The 14,776-nt window shown below is 46.4% G+C and overlaps 1 long non-coding RNA gene across 1 annotated transcript in view; it reads right to left on the bottom strand.

Annotated features, from left to right (window-relative positions):
- Positions 1-7,738: 7,738 nt before the first annotated feature.
- Positions 7,739-14,776, bottom strand: part of LOC137538483 (uncharacterized) — a 45,959-nt gene continuing 38,921 nt past the window's right edge. Inside the window, exon 3 of the long non-coding RNA XR_011024803.1 lies at positions 7,739-8,086. This is a non-coding gene — a long non-coding RNA (uncharacterized lncRNA). The remainder of the gene's footprint in view (positions 8,087-14,776) is intronic.

Here is a 14,776-nt window from a genome sequence, read left to right as displayed (position 1 = left end):
CTCTCCACAGAAAATGCAGACCGTCTGACTCAAATTAAAATGAATCAATCCTGGATTGGAAACGACTACGCAACACTCCCGGACCCCAACCAAGTAACATGAACAATGAACATCTGTGATGGGTTAGCGTTTCCGGTCCCTGTTTATTGAACCTCTCATCTGTATTACATTTATGACTGCATGGCGACAAAATGCAAATTGCTATCCGCACGCTTCTTGTCCTCATGCAAGGCCTGGGTTGTTGTGTCTCAAAGCGTGGCCTTCTCCTCCTGCGCCACCCTCCTCTTGTTCCATCACGTGTGCTGCTGCTGGGTTAGCGTTACCGGTCCCTTTTCCTGGAACCTCTTATATGTATTACATTTATGACTGCATGCCGACAAAAAGCATGTTACCTGTACAAAGAAAACAGACATTTCCCGCATTTAAAAGACAGTTTTCCCTTTGAAACTTTAAAATCGATTTTCTCAAAAACTATAAGCTCTTTTTGCTAAAAAAATTTTTCCTCTTGTACCCACTCCCAAGGTGCACATACCCTGTAAATTTGGGGTATGTAGCATGTAAGGAGGCTTTACAAAGCACAAAAGTTCGGGTCCCCATTGACTTCCATTATGTTCGGAGTTCGGCCATGTTCGGCCCGAACCCGAACATCTAGATGTTCGCCCAACACTACACGTGACCCGTTCGGCCAATCACAGCGCTAGCCGAACGTTCGGGTAACGTTCGGCCATGCGCTCTTAGTTCGGCCATATGGCCGAACAGTTTGGCCGAACACCATCAGGTGTTCGGCCGAACCCGAACATCACCCGAACAGGGTGATGTTCTGCAGAACCCGAACAGTGGCGAACACTGTTCGCCCAACACTAGCGTGCGGTCATACAGGTACTGTGAACAATTATGCAATGACTGCTATTACAAATTTGCAGCTGTCACACACACAGGTACCGTGAAAAGGTGCAGTGACACTGCGTGCGGTCACGTAGGTAGGTAGGTGCACTGAACAACAACAGGTGGGTATGCAGTGATTGGTATTACAAATGTGCACCTGTCGCACACAGGTACTGTGAACAGGTGCAGTGACACTGCGTGCGGTCACGTAGGTAGGTAGGTGCACTGAACAACAACAGGTGGGTATGCAGTGATTGGTATTACAAATGTGCACCTGTCGCACACAGGTACCGTGAACAGGTACAGTGACACTGCGTGCGGTCACGTAGGTAGGTAGGTGCACTGAACAACAACAGGTGGGTATGCAGTGATTGGTATTACAAATGTGCACCTGTCACACACACACAGGTACCATGAACAGGTGCAGTGACACTGCGTGCGGTCACGTAGGTAGGTAAGTGCACTGAACAACAACAGGTGGGAATGCAGTGATTGGTATTACAAATGTGCAGCTGCCTGTCACACACACAGGTAGTCACTGAATGCGCTGGACCTGGCAGTGGCACAGTAGGAATTACCAAGGCTGTATATGCAACACAAGTGTCTGTGGGACACACACACACACACACACACACAAAAAAATAGATCACAAGAACAACATTAGCTCTCAAAAGAGGATAAGGAGTGCTTTTTAGCAATAATATCAGCAAGAAGGAGCAAGTTAACAAGCCTAACACAAGAGCCTAACTAAGCTTTCCCTATGTCAGCAGCAGCAAGGTTCTCTCCCTTCTCTAATTACTGCAGCCACACGAGTGAGTGAAATGGCTGACGCTACCTGAGTTTTACAGGGGGAGGGGCTCCAGGAGGGAGTGTGCCTGCTGACTGTGATGTAGAGGGTCAAAGTTGACCCTAATGATGTAATATAGGGGGCATGTTCAACCGCCATAAAGTTCGAGTTCGATCGCGAACCCACCGAATTTCGTGCAAATAAGTTTGCATGCGAACTGTTCGGGCCATCTCTACACTGTATTTGACTTGAGGAAGTGGCCTCTCTATCTGCGAAATGTATTTTCCCTTGTCCTATAAAAAAATCAACCTATTGTATTTGTACTGCACCATGCATGTACCATCCTCCACGCGTGCGCCCTCCAGTCACTGCCACGGCCAAATGCGGTGGCCTATCACAATGAGATGGAACAGGAGGGGTGTGTCTGCAATAGACAGACAGACACACTTACATAAGGACGGCTTGAAAATTATTATTAAAGATATTACCTCCAAGCGCCTAACTAGAGCACAAATCTGTGTTCTTCAAAGTAGCCTGTTACATCTAGCGAATGGTTATGGTATATCGTGGCGATGTAAGGTGGCTGATTTCCACATTTGAGCTGAGTAATCATTCTTTACTATCTTGCAGTAGTACATTGAGTGGAAAACTATAGCACAGGGGCGTAACAATAGACCCTGCAAGGGATGCAGCGCAGGGGGGGCCCAGACGCAGCAGGGGGGGGGGATGTTTTTTTTTCCCTGTCCTGAGAGACTGACAACTGAGGGCATAGATTTGTAGACGGTCCCTATTCAGTGTGTAGAAGGCTCTTGTGCAGGGGCGTAACAATAGACCCTGCAAGGGATGCAGCCGCAGGGGGGCCCAGAAGCCACAGCGGGCACTGTGGGGAAAGACTGACAACTAAGGGCATGGAGAGAAAAAAAATTCTGCTCTCTGCACAATTGTTCTAATGACTGCATCTGCTCAGCCACTGATGGGGAATCATACAAAGTTTTGCAGACAAAGATTTATAGACAGTCCCAATTCAGTGTTCAGCAGGGTCTTGTGTACAGCTCTGCTCCACCCCCAACCTTTCTACACCTCCGCAAGTGCTGTGTACTGTAGTAATGCTGGAGGAGTCTGAGCACAGAGAGAAAAAGCTTTCTATTCTCCGCACAATTGTTCTAATGACTGCATCTGCTCAGCCACTGATAAGGAATCATACAAAGTTTTGTAGACAAAGACTTGCAGCCATTCCCTATTCAGGGCAGAGGAGGGCCCCTTCCAAAGTTTTGCAGGGGGCCAAGTGATTTCTAGTTACGCCCCTGCTCTTGTGTACAACGCTTGGCCCACAAATCTCCCTCCTCCTCCCCAAGTGCTCTGTACTGTAGTGATGCTGGAGGAGTCTGCAGAGCAAGTTCTGCTCCATTAGAGGTGGACAGAGTGAGTGTAATAAGCTGAGGCTTCGTCTGTCGGTTTTCCGCATGCGTTTTCTGCACACCATGTGTGTCTGTAAGTGTGAAAGCATGCACGTTTTATCACAGAAGGTAATGTAATTGAAAGAGAAAATGTCCGCAGTGCTTCACTGCTGTCTGTTTTTATCTGCATGGGGGAAAAAAAAAACATTCAAGTGTGCACTGGCCAATTGATTAACATTGGTTGTGTTTACCTGTGCAGAAAGCAGGGGGAAGGGGACCCCATCCAAAGTAGTTTTGCAGGGGGGCCGGGTGATTTCTAGTTACGCCTCTGCTATAGCAGTTGGTTTCATGCCCTTTTGCCCACATCCCATCAGACATCCCTCTGACGCCCTCCCAGCCACAGAATGACTGCTATCCCCTTTTCCGTGTAATGTATACAAAACTGCAAAGAAAAAAGAAAAACAATCCTCCTAATTTCTCACATACAAAAAGTAAAGCTACAGTATTGCACTGGTCTGAGCAAAATTATGGCTGCCAGGGTGGTGACAGGTTCTCTTTCAAGGGACCAAGTGGGCTGCTCTATAGCCTAGGTTCTCAAAGTGTGGTACGCGTACCCCAGGGGGTACTTCTGATAGTTCCAGGGGGTACTCAGGCTTGATATACTTAACCAAGAATAATAAATTTAGTTTTAGAATGATAAATCTTATTTAACCAGCATAAAATTAGTGTTTTAGCTAGTTAAAAGCAATAATAAATGCTTGGAAATTGTTTAGAACCAATTATCATGTACCACAATTAAATATATATTTGTCAAGGGGTATTTGTGATAATGTTTACTATGCTAGGCGGTACATGGTGCAGAGTACAGAGCTTAAAAAGGGGTACATACCAATAAAATGTTGAGAAACACTGCTCTATGGTGACCCCAGGTGGCCGTAAAGGGGTAGAACACCCTCAGTGTGCACAGCGCAGAGGAGCAGAAAGTGACGATGTTGTGTCTGAGTGATCACGCTGCCCTAAAGATTACGCTGTCGCGCATGCGCAGTATAAAAATCATGTAGAGTTACACATGGTGGTTTAGCACATGTGCAGGTGCAGTAGTTTTAAGCTGCACAGACTGGCTGCAGAGTGTTTCTTCTTGTGTACTGTTATTGGCTGGCTGCAGAGTGCTTCCTGTGTTGTGGACTGGAGGAGGTCACTGATGACTGGAATAATGGATGCTTCACTGTGTTCCTCGCTGCTGGACAAATCCTACTGACTGGCCTGTAGCTTTTTAAAAAATGTGCTGGCAGCTTAGGGGTTAAAGGACTTACAAGCCCAAATCACAAAAAAAAGGTCTGTACCTGCATGAATTTTGAAGGCACGGAGGACGCCATCCACGCTCTCCGTGCAGTTCCGCCCGGGTCCCCATTGCTTATTCTCCCCCTGGCCGGATCCCTATCCTACAGCCCGAAGATAGCTCTCCGGATCTGGGCCCAGGTATCCGGATCCGGATCTGACCCGGATAGCAGAAAAATAGTCGGATACCTCCCTCCCCCATCCACGCTACAGGCTATCTCCTGTAGCGTGGATCGGGGGGGGTGGCCCTAGAGCTGCGCAGCTGCAGACGCGTCTGTGTGGACTGCGCAGCCGCGGCCTCCTCCGGCGGCCATATTTGAGGAGGCAGGAGAGCCCGACCCGGGCTGTGGGGTCGGGATCCGGCCAGGGGGAGAATAAGCAGCGGGGACCCGGCGGAACTGCACGGAGTTCATGCAGGTACAGACCTTTTTTTTGTGATTTGGGCTCGTAAGTCCTTTAAAGACATCTGATGCAAAAATTCCCTCGTGGAAGGAGCTGTCCAGCCTGGCTGGGCTGGGGGTGCACTCTGGTGCTGCTAGAGAGCAGCCTGCTGCAGACTGTGCTGTGCATCATTTCTGTACTATTATATACAGCATAATGTGTGTACTGTGCATGTCTGTGTCCCTGTGGTGGTCTTACTGACATTCACCATCATAACCCCCCCCCCCTCCGCCCCCATCCCTCCCAGCCTGTCATCAAACACAATTTCTGACATAATGGGGAGCCCTCTATACCCCTGTCTGTTGCACATCATTGCTGACTGAGTCCTCATGTACCTCTGTCATCTCATACCCTTACTGGCACATGCAGACCCCTCTATCTTTTTTGTCATCTTACATCCTTACTAACACATCAGTCACATCACCTGTTTGTCACCATACAAGCTTATTGACACATGGAGACCCCCTCTACTTCTGTCTGCCATTGTGCATTCAAACTGTCACATAGGAGACCCCTCTGTACCTAGGTCTGTGATCTTTACTGACTCATGCAGATCACCTGTACCGTTCTTTTGTCATTTTACATGTTTACTGGCTTATAGAAACCCCCTTTATTTTTATCTGTCATCATATGTCATTAATGCCACGTGAAGACCCCTTTATTTCTCTGTCTTTGTACTTTTAAAATGACACGTGAAAACCCCCTCTACCCCTGTCTGTCACCATACATCATTAGTTACTGATCATACACCATACATCATTCTCACTGACACATGGACACCCCTCTGTTTTTTTGTCACCATAGATCATCACTGACAAATTGCAATCTCAGTATAGCAGTTTGTGTTATCGTATTTCTTTAGTGACGTGACAATCCCTTGTCCCTGTTAGGTCTATAGTAATAATTGTACTCTTTGTTCTGCAGACTGTGGCTTTGACCTCACATTTAAAGAAAACCTGTACTGAAAAAAAGTTCCCCTGGGGGGTACTCACCTCAGTAGGGGGAAGTCTCTGGACCCTACTGAGGCTTCCCCCGTCCTCCTGTGTCCCACGGCGGTCTCGCTGCAGCCCACGGAACGCACAGGCGACAATTGTCGGGCTGTGTAATATTTACCTTTTCTGGCTCCAGCGGGGATGCTTTTCCCACGGAGATAGGCGAAAATAGCCGATCTCCGTTGGGTCCGCTCTACTGCTCAGAAGCAGGAAACTTGCGCCTGCGCAGTAGAGCGGCCCGACGGAGATTGGCTATTTCCGCCTATCTCAGAGCGGAGAGCTTATACTGCACCTGCGCTGGAGCCAAGAGGTTAATATTTACATCGCCGCCGCTCCGGGAGGATTTTCGCCACCGCTGTGGGACCGAGGAGGACGGGGGAAGCCTGAATAGGATTCGGAGGCTTCCCCCACCCGAGGTGAGTGCCCCCCAGGGGAGGTTTTTTCATTACAGATTTTCTGACAGCAATGCAATGCAGGTTACAGTCATCTGTCCTCCTGCGCTCTCCTCCTGTGTCCTGTCTTCATCCTCACCGGTGTGTCTGTTCCCCCTGAGCTAACAGCATGGATGTGACTATGGAGAACATGTAGCCAGCTGGGATGGAGAAAGGACGCAGGAGGAATCACACCAGCGGACAGCAATAGCTGTAAGCCGAATTCCGTGTTACACCAAGTCGATGGCATCCTGGAGGGGGAGAAGTAATTAATGCCACTGGGACTTTAGCAAGAGCAGGGTGAGGCAGTTTTCAGCTTTACCCTGTGTCCGAATTTCCCGCGGCCCTAATTACATGTGTGCCACAGAGGGATCTATCTCTTGTTCGAATCTGGGGGTCATCTGTCAGTGTATGGCCACCTTTAGTTTATTGGAGGGAAGTCAATTAACCTATTTTGGTTCCTGGACGTAGAAACTACGTCCAGGAACCATGCGTGCTACCGCGCGATTCCGCGGCCGATCGCGCGCGTGCACGCGCACTCCCGGCCGCGCATTCGGTAGCCACGGAATCAGTGTATCGGGCTATGGTGCCCGATCACTGATTCCTCTCCCCCGCTGAAAAAGCGACAGCTTCTCTCGGAAGCTGCGCCTTTTCTGGCTGTTCCCTCCCCGATGCGTCACTCTAAGCGCGTGTTACGCTTAGAGTGACGTCATGTAAAGAAACTCATGGCCGCCATCTTGTGGCCAAAAAGTAATACTACATCTGAAAGTTAAAAAAAAAAAAAATTAACACACATTTACATTATAAATCTATTGTTTACCTCCCACCCTCCCAAAACTACCCAAATAAAATGTTTACTATAAAAAAAAAAAATTACAATAAAAAAAAACAAAACATGAAAATATTTACCTAAGGGTCTAAACTTTTTAAATATCAATGTAAAGTCGAAATATTTCTATATTTTTTTTATTTTAAACTTGTAAATAGTGATAGATGCAAAATGGAAAAAATGCACCTTTATTTACAAATAAAATATTGTCGCCATACATTGTGATAGGGACATAATTTTAACGGTGTAATAACCGGGACAGATGGGCAAATACAATACGTGAGTTTTAATTATGGAGGCATGTATTATTTTAAAACTATAATGGCTGAAAACTGAGAAATAATTAATTTTTCCATTTTTTTCTTATTCTTCCTGTTAAAATGCATTTACAGTAAAGTGGCTCTTAGCAAAATGTACCCCCCAAAGAAAGCCTAATTGGTGGTGGAAAAAACAAGATATAGATCAGTTCATTGTGATAAGTAGTGATAAAGTTATAGGCTAATGAATGGGAGGTGAACATTTCTCACGTGAAAACGACGGAACCTGAATGGGTTAACTAACCACTATATTTTTGAGATATGGGATGCAACTAAAGCTTCTGGACGAAACTCACAGTAACACAGGGTGGAACCAACAAAGTCCATACAATACTTTATTGCCATCTCATATCTGCTGCAGTGTACATCTCAATGGTAAAGCAATCCCATCCAATACTAGTGCTTCATCCCCTCAGCCTTCCCTTATTATGCCAGCGCCTTCTCCATGATGTTCAGCCTCTTCATCTTCAGCATCGTCTTCCTGCACACGAAGGAGAAATCTGAGAGGCTGCTGGTTCCACGCAGCATCGAGAGCGAGGCCTGTCCACAGAGGCCAGCGGGCAGCAGCAGGGCACCATGGAGAAATTCCACTTTCCATTTACGTTTAGTAAATTTGGAGTCATCATTCTGTCATGACTGTATTGTCCGCCATATGACACACTTTTTCTCCTTTAAAAAATGGCGAGAAAATCACTGCATCTTATACTCCAAAGGCAGGGAATCCCCGACTTACAAACTCCCGCCGTTATGATCCGCAGGCATGTCGGGTATTCCATGCCTGTGTGTTTGCTTCCCCCTCTCCCTCCCCTTGTATCTCCTGCCCTCCCCCCCCCCCCCCCCGTATGTAGCGGCAGCTTGCCTCATCCATGTGCCTGTGACGATGGCAGACCTCCGGGCTCCTCACGCCTGCCTCCACTCCCCTCCTCTCCGTGTCTCCCATTCCCCTTTTTTCCCGTGTGTTGCTCTGTGTAGTGGTAGCTTACCTATCTCCTGTAAGTATTGCAGACCTCTGTCTCGGTACTGCATCTTCCTTTAGTGAATGACTTGTAACGATAGCGTCATCAGTACAAGCTGCTCACTAGAGGGAGAAGTGCAGAGGAGACGGAGGTCTGCAATCCTCGCGGGCGCATGGGTTAGATAAGCTGCAGCTACACACCGCAACACACGGGGGCTCAGGAGGCATGCGGGGGGAAAGGGGAACGGACACAAGAGGATGCAGGAGGAGACATGGGGCACACAGGACTACACCATTTGGGGGAGAACTTGTGCTAGATGCGCCTGGAACATGGCTGCACCAGGTTTAATATATATATATATATATATATATATATATATATATATATATATATATATATTCACCCTCTAAACCTGGTTGCTTCTTATATTCTGGAGTGTTTTATAAGGCTGAAAATACGGTATTCCTGGAGGGGGTTAGGATTAGGAATTGGGGGAAAGCAAAGATGCAGGAACCAGTGACACTTCTGGCCCTCTCTAGACTCTCATGTGTCACTTGTTTTTGTAATCGGGGGTGTTTTGGACTTTCCTGGACACTTGAAAATGTATTTGATTCTTTAAAAAAAAGAAACAATTTTTCCTGCCCATTTCCATAGTTCCTGCATTCCTCCTGCTCGTGTTTTTGTTCGTTGCCTACAGTGTCCTTTTCAGCAGTAATGAGAAGATAAAGTGTGGGTATGCTACAAGTTTAAAGTTTAAAGCGGATCCGAGATGAAAAACTAACTATAACAAGTAAATTGTCTATATATCTTATCTAAAGTTTAGATCGTTTACACAACAAATCTAGCTGCAAACAGCTAAAAAAGTTTATGGTTATTTATTCCTGTGATACAATCAGGGCAGCCATGTTCTGTTTGTCACATTGTCACAGGCTGAGGGCTGGAGATGCTATCAGCTTGCCTGTGTGTATGAAAACACTTGCCTATGTGATGAAAAACTAATTATAACAAGTAAATTGTCTATATATCTTATCTAAATTGTAGGTTACATAGCAAATCTAGCTTCAATAGTTTATGATGATTTTTTCCTGTGATACAATGAGGGCAGCCATGTTCTGTTTGTCACAGGCTGAGGGCTGGAGAAGCTATCAGCTTGCCTGTGTGTAATGTGGCTGAATAGAGTACTGGTTAAGGGCACTGCCTTTGACATGGGAGACCAAGGTTTGAATCCTGGCTAGGGTCAGTACCTACAGTAAGGAGTTCAAGGCAAGACTCCCTAACACTGCAGGGTGGCCTCCTGAGCGCGCCCCAGTGGCTGCAGCTCTTGAGCGCTTTGAGTCCGACAGGAGAAAAGCGCTATATAAATGTTCGGATTATTATTATAATGTGACAAATTCAGTCCCCTCTCCTCCTCCCCTCTGCCTCTGAAATCTATGGGTAGTGACCTCCTCCTCCTGCCCAGACTGAGCTCCCATAAGCCCTTGCTACAGTGCCAAGGCACTCGAAAAAGCTGTGGGCGAGGCTTGTTTAGTTTATAGGGAATTAGAGTATTAAAACAAAACAAACACTAATGGATAACCAATACTGCTACGTGTGCATGAAAAATTACAAAATTTATTACGTGACAATTTCCACCACTTACACTGGTCAAGGTTAGGAAAAAAGACTTAAAAACATACCTAAAAACATGAACCAGCAAGGAGAGCGCATGATGTTAACATTCTAATTGACCTCGGATTGTGTGCAATTTTTACCCAAATCGCCTGGACCAAGCCAATGCGAAATATGGGTAGTGCTACAATCTTCCTTGGTCTAGTTATTATACTGTATCTAATTATTAATATCCACAGACCATAAGATGGTAAATAGTCTGTCCAAAATCGCCCGGCTTGATGCCTATGCTAAAAATGGACGACCCACCAATCTTAATTGGTCATGTGTGATCCCACCACCGACGCACACCGAGGCCTCATGGCATGCCTGTTAGTTTTAATGTAGGTGTACACAAGGAAGGAGTGTTCTCCCGGAGATATCTTCAATATTGAGACATGTCCCCTTTAAAACACTTGCTGCGAGTGTCTAGCATGACTAACTTTGTGCTGTGTTTCTGACTGATCTCCTATTCCGGTTGCTGACAAGGATCCTTTCCGTTCTGTGTCTCACCATATACCGTATATACTCGCATACAAGCCGAATTTTTGACCCCCAAAAAGGGGGTCAAAAGTTGGGGGGTCGGCTTGTATGCGAGTTTTCCCTGGTGGTCTAGTGGTGGGTGGTCGGGTGGTCCGCGCCCCGCTCCCCCCCCTCCCCGCTCCCCCCGCGGCCGCTGCTGCTATTACCTTGTTAGACAGCAGCCGCTTCCTAATCCGCGTTCCTCTTCTTCCTCAGAGTGTATCACAGCAGCGCGCCCGGCGCTGCTGCTGTGACGATGCAGGGGGCAGGAAAGAGCGGTTCCCTTGGTAACGGCGATACAGATCGCCGCTATAGGGAGCCGCGCTCTTTCCTGCCCCCTGCATCGTCACAGCAGCAGCGCCGGGCGCGCTGCTGTGATACACTCTGAGGAAGAAGAGGAACGCGGATTAGGAAGCGGCCGCTGTCTAACAAGGTAATAGCAGCAGCGGCGGCCGCGGGGGGAGCGGGGGGGGGAGCACTACCCACCTATGCTGGGCACTATACTGGCTAAACTGGGCACTATACTGGCTAAACTGGGCACTTTACTAGCCATACTTGGGTACTATACTAGCTAAACTGGGCACTATACTGGCTAAACTGGGCACTATACTGGCTAAACTGGGCACTTTACTAGCCATACTGGGGCACTATACTAGCTAAACTGGGCACTATACTAGCTAAACTGGGCACTATACTGGCTAAACTGGGCACTATACTGGCTAAACTTGGCACTATACTAGCTAAACTGGGCACTATACTAGCTAAACTGGGCACTATACTGGCTAAACTGGGCACTATACTAACTAAACTGGGCACTTTACTAGCCATACTGGGACACTATACTAGCTAAACTGGGCACTATACTAGCTAAACTGGGCACTATACTGGCTAAACTGGGCACTATACTGGCTAAACTGGGCACTATACTGGCTAAACTGGGCACTATACTAGCTAAACTGGGCACTATACTGGCTAAACTGGGCACTATACTAACTAAACTGGGCACTTTACTAGCCATACTGGGACACTATACTAGCTAAACTGGGCACTATACTAGCTAAACTGAGGCACTACCTACCCATACTGGGCACTATACTGGCTATACTGGGCACTTTACTAGCTATACTGGGCACTATACTAGCTATACTGGACACTACCTACCTATACTGGGCACTATACTAGCTATATTGGGACACACTGGGGGGCTGCACCAATCCAGCATTTCCTACCCCCGGCTTATATGGGGGTCAATCATTTTTCCCTGTTTTTTCAGGGAAAAGTTGGGGGGTCGGCTTATATGCGGGTCGGCTTATATGCGAGTATATACGGTAACACTTGAACAAATGGAATTTCGTGTAGCATGTCTGTTAGGGCAACTCATGAAGAACTTACAGTCTGGTGGCGTTCGGCGGCGGTGAAACAGACTTCCATATGCGTGGATGGACGCACTGGCCGTCCCAACTCTTGCCTCACCTCTCAATTCAGGGCTCCGATACCTTTGGGGGATTTGCGGAGAGGCGTCCCTTCAATCCGCTCCACTACCCTTGTATCCCGTTGCCCCGGTCCGGATCGTGGTGTGTAAATTTCCAATGGGGGGCCGTGCTGGCGGCCGTGCATCCAGGCGTCCACGTGAGCGCTCACGCTTGCTCTTTCGCCGCCTCCTGCTGACGCGTTTCGCCCCGCCCACGGGGCTTTTTCAAAGCAGTGACGTGTTCAGCTTCCTCTATCCCGTTCTCTTATACTGCCATTTACGTGGGAATTTACATTTAAAGCGTACATATCTATAACTTTGTGCAGACAGCTTATTTAGCATTTGTCTACACGAATTGTCTATGCTTGGCCTTCAGAACATTACTTTGAGGAGTAATTAGTTGTATCTTTTTCTCATTATTGCAAAAAATATGCCATATTCAGATCTGAATTAAGTCCATACGGGATTCTTGTCCCCAAACGGTAAATCCATCCTGCTTCGATCTTGTATAGCTCATTTTCTATATTGCCACCCCGTTTTGGGATTTTCTGTTTTACTATTCCCTTGAACTTCAAACCTTTAGGATCTCTATTATGAAATTTCTCAAAATGCAAGCCGAGGGGACTGTCCTTTGTAGCATTCTCAATATTGTTTATATGTTCACCAATTCTAACACCCAGTCTCCTCTTGGTTTTCCCTATTTACATCAGATTGCAAGGACATGTAATACAATATACAACCCGTTCAGAATTGAAGTTTATATTATCTCTTATCTCATAACATTTATTACCTTTAGCATTTTTAAAAAGTTTCGTTCTTTCCACATATCTACAAACATTACATCCGCCACATTGGAACATCCCAAGTCTGGCGGGAATGCTACCAAGCCACGTTTGTTTCATTTTGGAATTAAACTCCGATCGAACTAACAAATTCTTTAAATTTGGGGCTCGTCTGGCCGTCATGTATGGCCTATTCCCAACTATTCTCTCAATTCAAATCAGAGGGTACCCAACTGATTTAATAGAAAAGGAATTCCAAAAAGCAAAGGATAAAGATAGGAGAGATGTTTTATGTGGTAAAAGAAATCGGAAGAAAAAAGAGGGCCCTATTAGGTTTATAACCACTTATGGTAGCCATTGGTATGAGCTCCAGACAACTCTACAAAAGCATTGGAATGTTCTTTTGTTGGATCCAAGAATTGAGAGAATAGTTGGGAATAGGCCATACATGACGGCCAGACGAGCCCCAAATTTAAAGAATTTGTTAGTTCGATCGGAGTTTAATTCCAAAATGAAACAAACGTGGCTTGGTAGCATTCCCGCCAGACTTGGGATGTTCCAATGTGGCGGATGTAATGTTTGTAGATATGTGGAAAGAACGAAACTTTTTAAAAATGCTAAAGGTAATAAATGTTATGAGATAAGAGATAATATAAACTTCAATTCTGAACGGGTTGTATATTGTATTACATGTCCTTGCAATCTGATGTAAATAGGGAAAACCAAGAGGAGACTGGGTGTTAGAATTGGTGAACATATAAACAATATTGAGAATGCTACAAAGGACAGTCCCCTCGGCTTGCATTTTGAGAAATTTCATAATAGAGATCCTAAAGGTTTGAAGTTCAAGGGAATAGTAAAACAGAAAATCCCAAAACGGGGTGGCAATATAGAAAATGAGCTATACAAGATCGAAGCAGGATGGATTTACCGTTTGGGGACAAGAATCCCGTATGGACTTAATTCAGATCTGAATATGGCATATTTTTTGCAATAATGAGAAAAAGATACAACTAATTACTCCTCAAAGTAATGTTCTGAAGGCCAAGCATAGACAATTCGTGTAGACAAATGCTAAATAAGCTGTCTGCACAAAGTTATAGATATGTACGCTTTAAATGTAAATTCCCACGTAAATGGCAGTATAAGAGAACGGGATAGAGGAAGCTGAACACGTCACTGCTTTGAAAAAGCCCCGTAGGCGGGGCGAAACGCGTCAGCAGGAGGCGGCAAACCAGCAAGCGTGAGCGCTCACGTGGACGCCTGGATGCACGGCCGCCAGCACGGCCCCCCATTGGAAATTTACACACCACGATCCGGACCGGGGCAACGGGATACAAGGGTAGTGGAGCGGATTGAAGGGACGCCTCTCCGCAAATCCCCCAAAGGTATCGGAGCCCTGAATTGAGAGGTGAGGCAAGAGTTGGGACGGCCAGTGCGTCCATCCACGCATATGGAAGTCTGTTTCACCGCCGCCGAACGCCACCAGACTGTAAGTTCTTCATGAGTTGCCCTAACAGACATGCTACACGAAATTCCATTTGTTCAAGTGTTATATGGTGAGACACAGAACGGAAAGGATCCTTGTCAGCAACCAGAGTAGGAGATCAGTCAGAAACACAGCACAAAGTTAGTCATGCTAGACACTCACAGCAAGTGTTTTAAAGGGGACATGTCTCAATATTGAAGATATCTCCGGGAGAACACTCCTTCCTTGTGTACACCTACATTAAAACTAACAGGCATGCCATGAGGCCTCGGTGTGCGTCGGTGGTGGGATCACACATGACCAATTTAGATTGGTGGGTCGTCCATTTTTAGCATAGGCATCAAGCCGGGCGATTTTGGACAGACTATTTACCATCTTATGGTCTGTGGATATTAATAATTAGATACAGTATAATAACTAGACCAAGGAAGATTGTAGCACTACCCATATTTCGCATTGGCTTGGTCCAGGCGATTTGGGTAAAAATTGCAC

The sequence above is a fragment of the Hyperolius riggenbachi genome, chromosome 11 (assembly GCF_040937935.1).
Source record: "Hyperolius riggenbachi isolate aHypRig1 chromosome 11, aHypRig1.pri, whole genome shotgun sequence".
Classification (NCBI taxonomy): domain Eukaryota; kingdom Metazoa; phylum Chordata; class Amphibia; order Anura; family Hyperoliidae; genus Hyperolius; species Hyperolius riggenbachi.
This window is presented reverse-complemented; position numbering and strand designations above follow the sequence as displayed.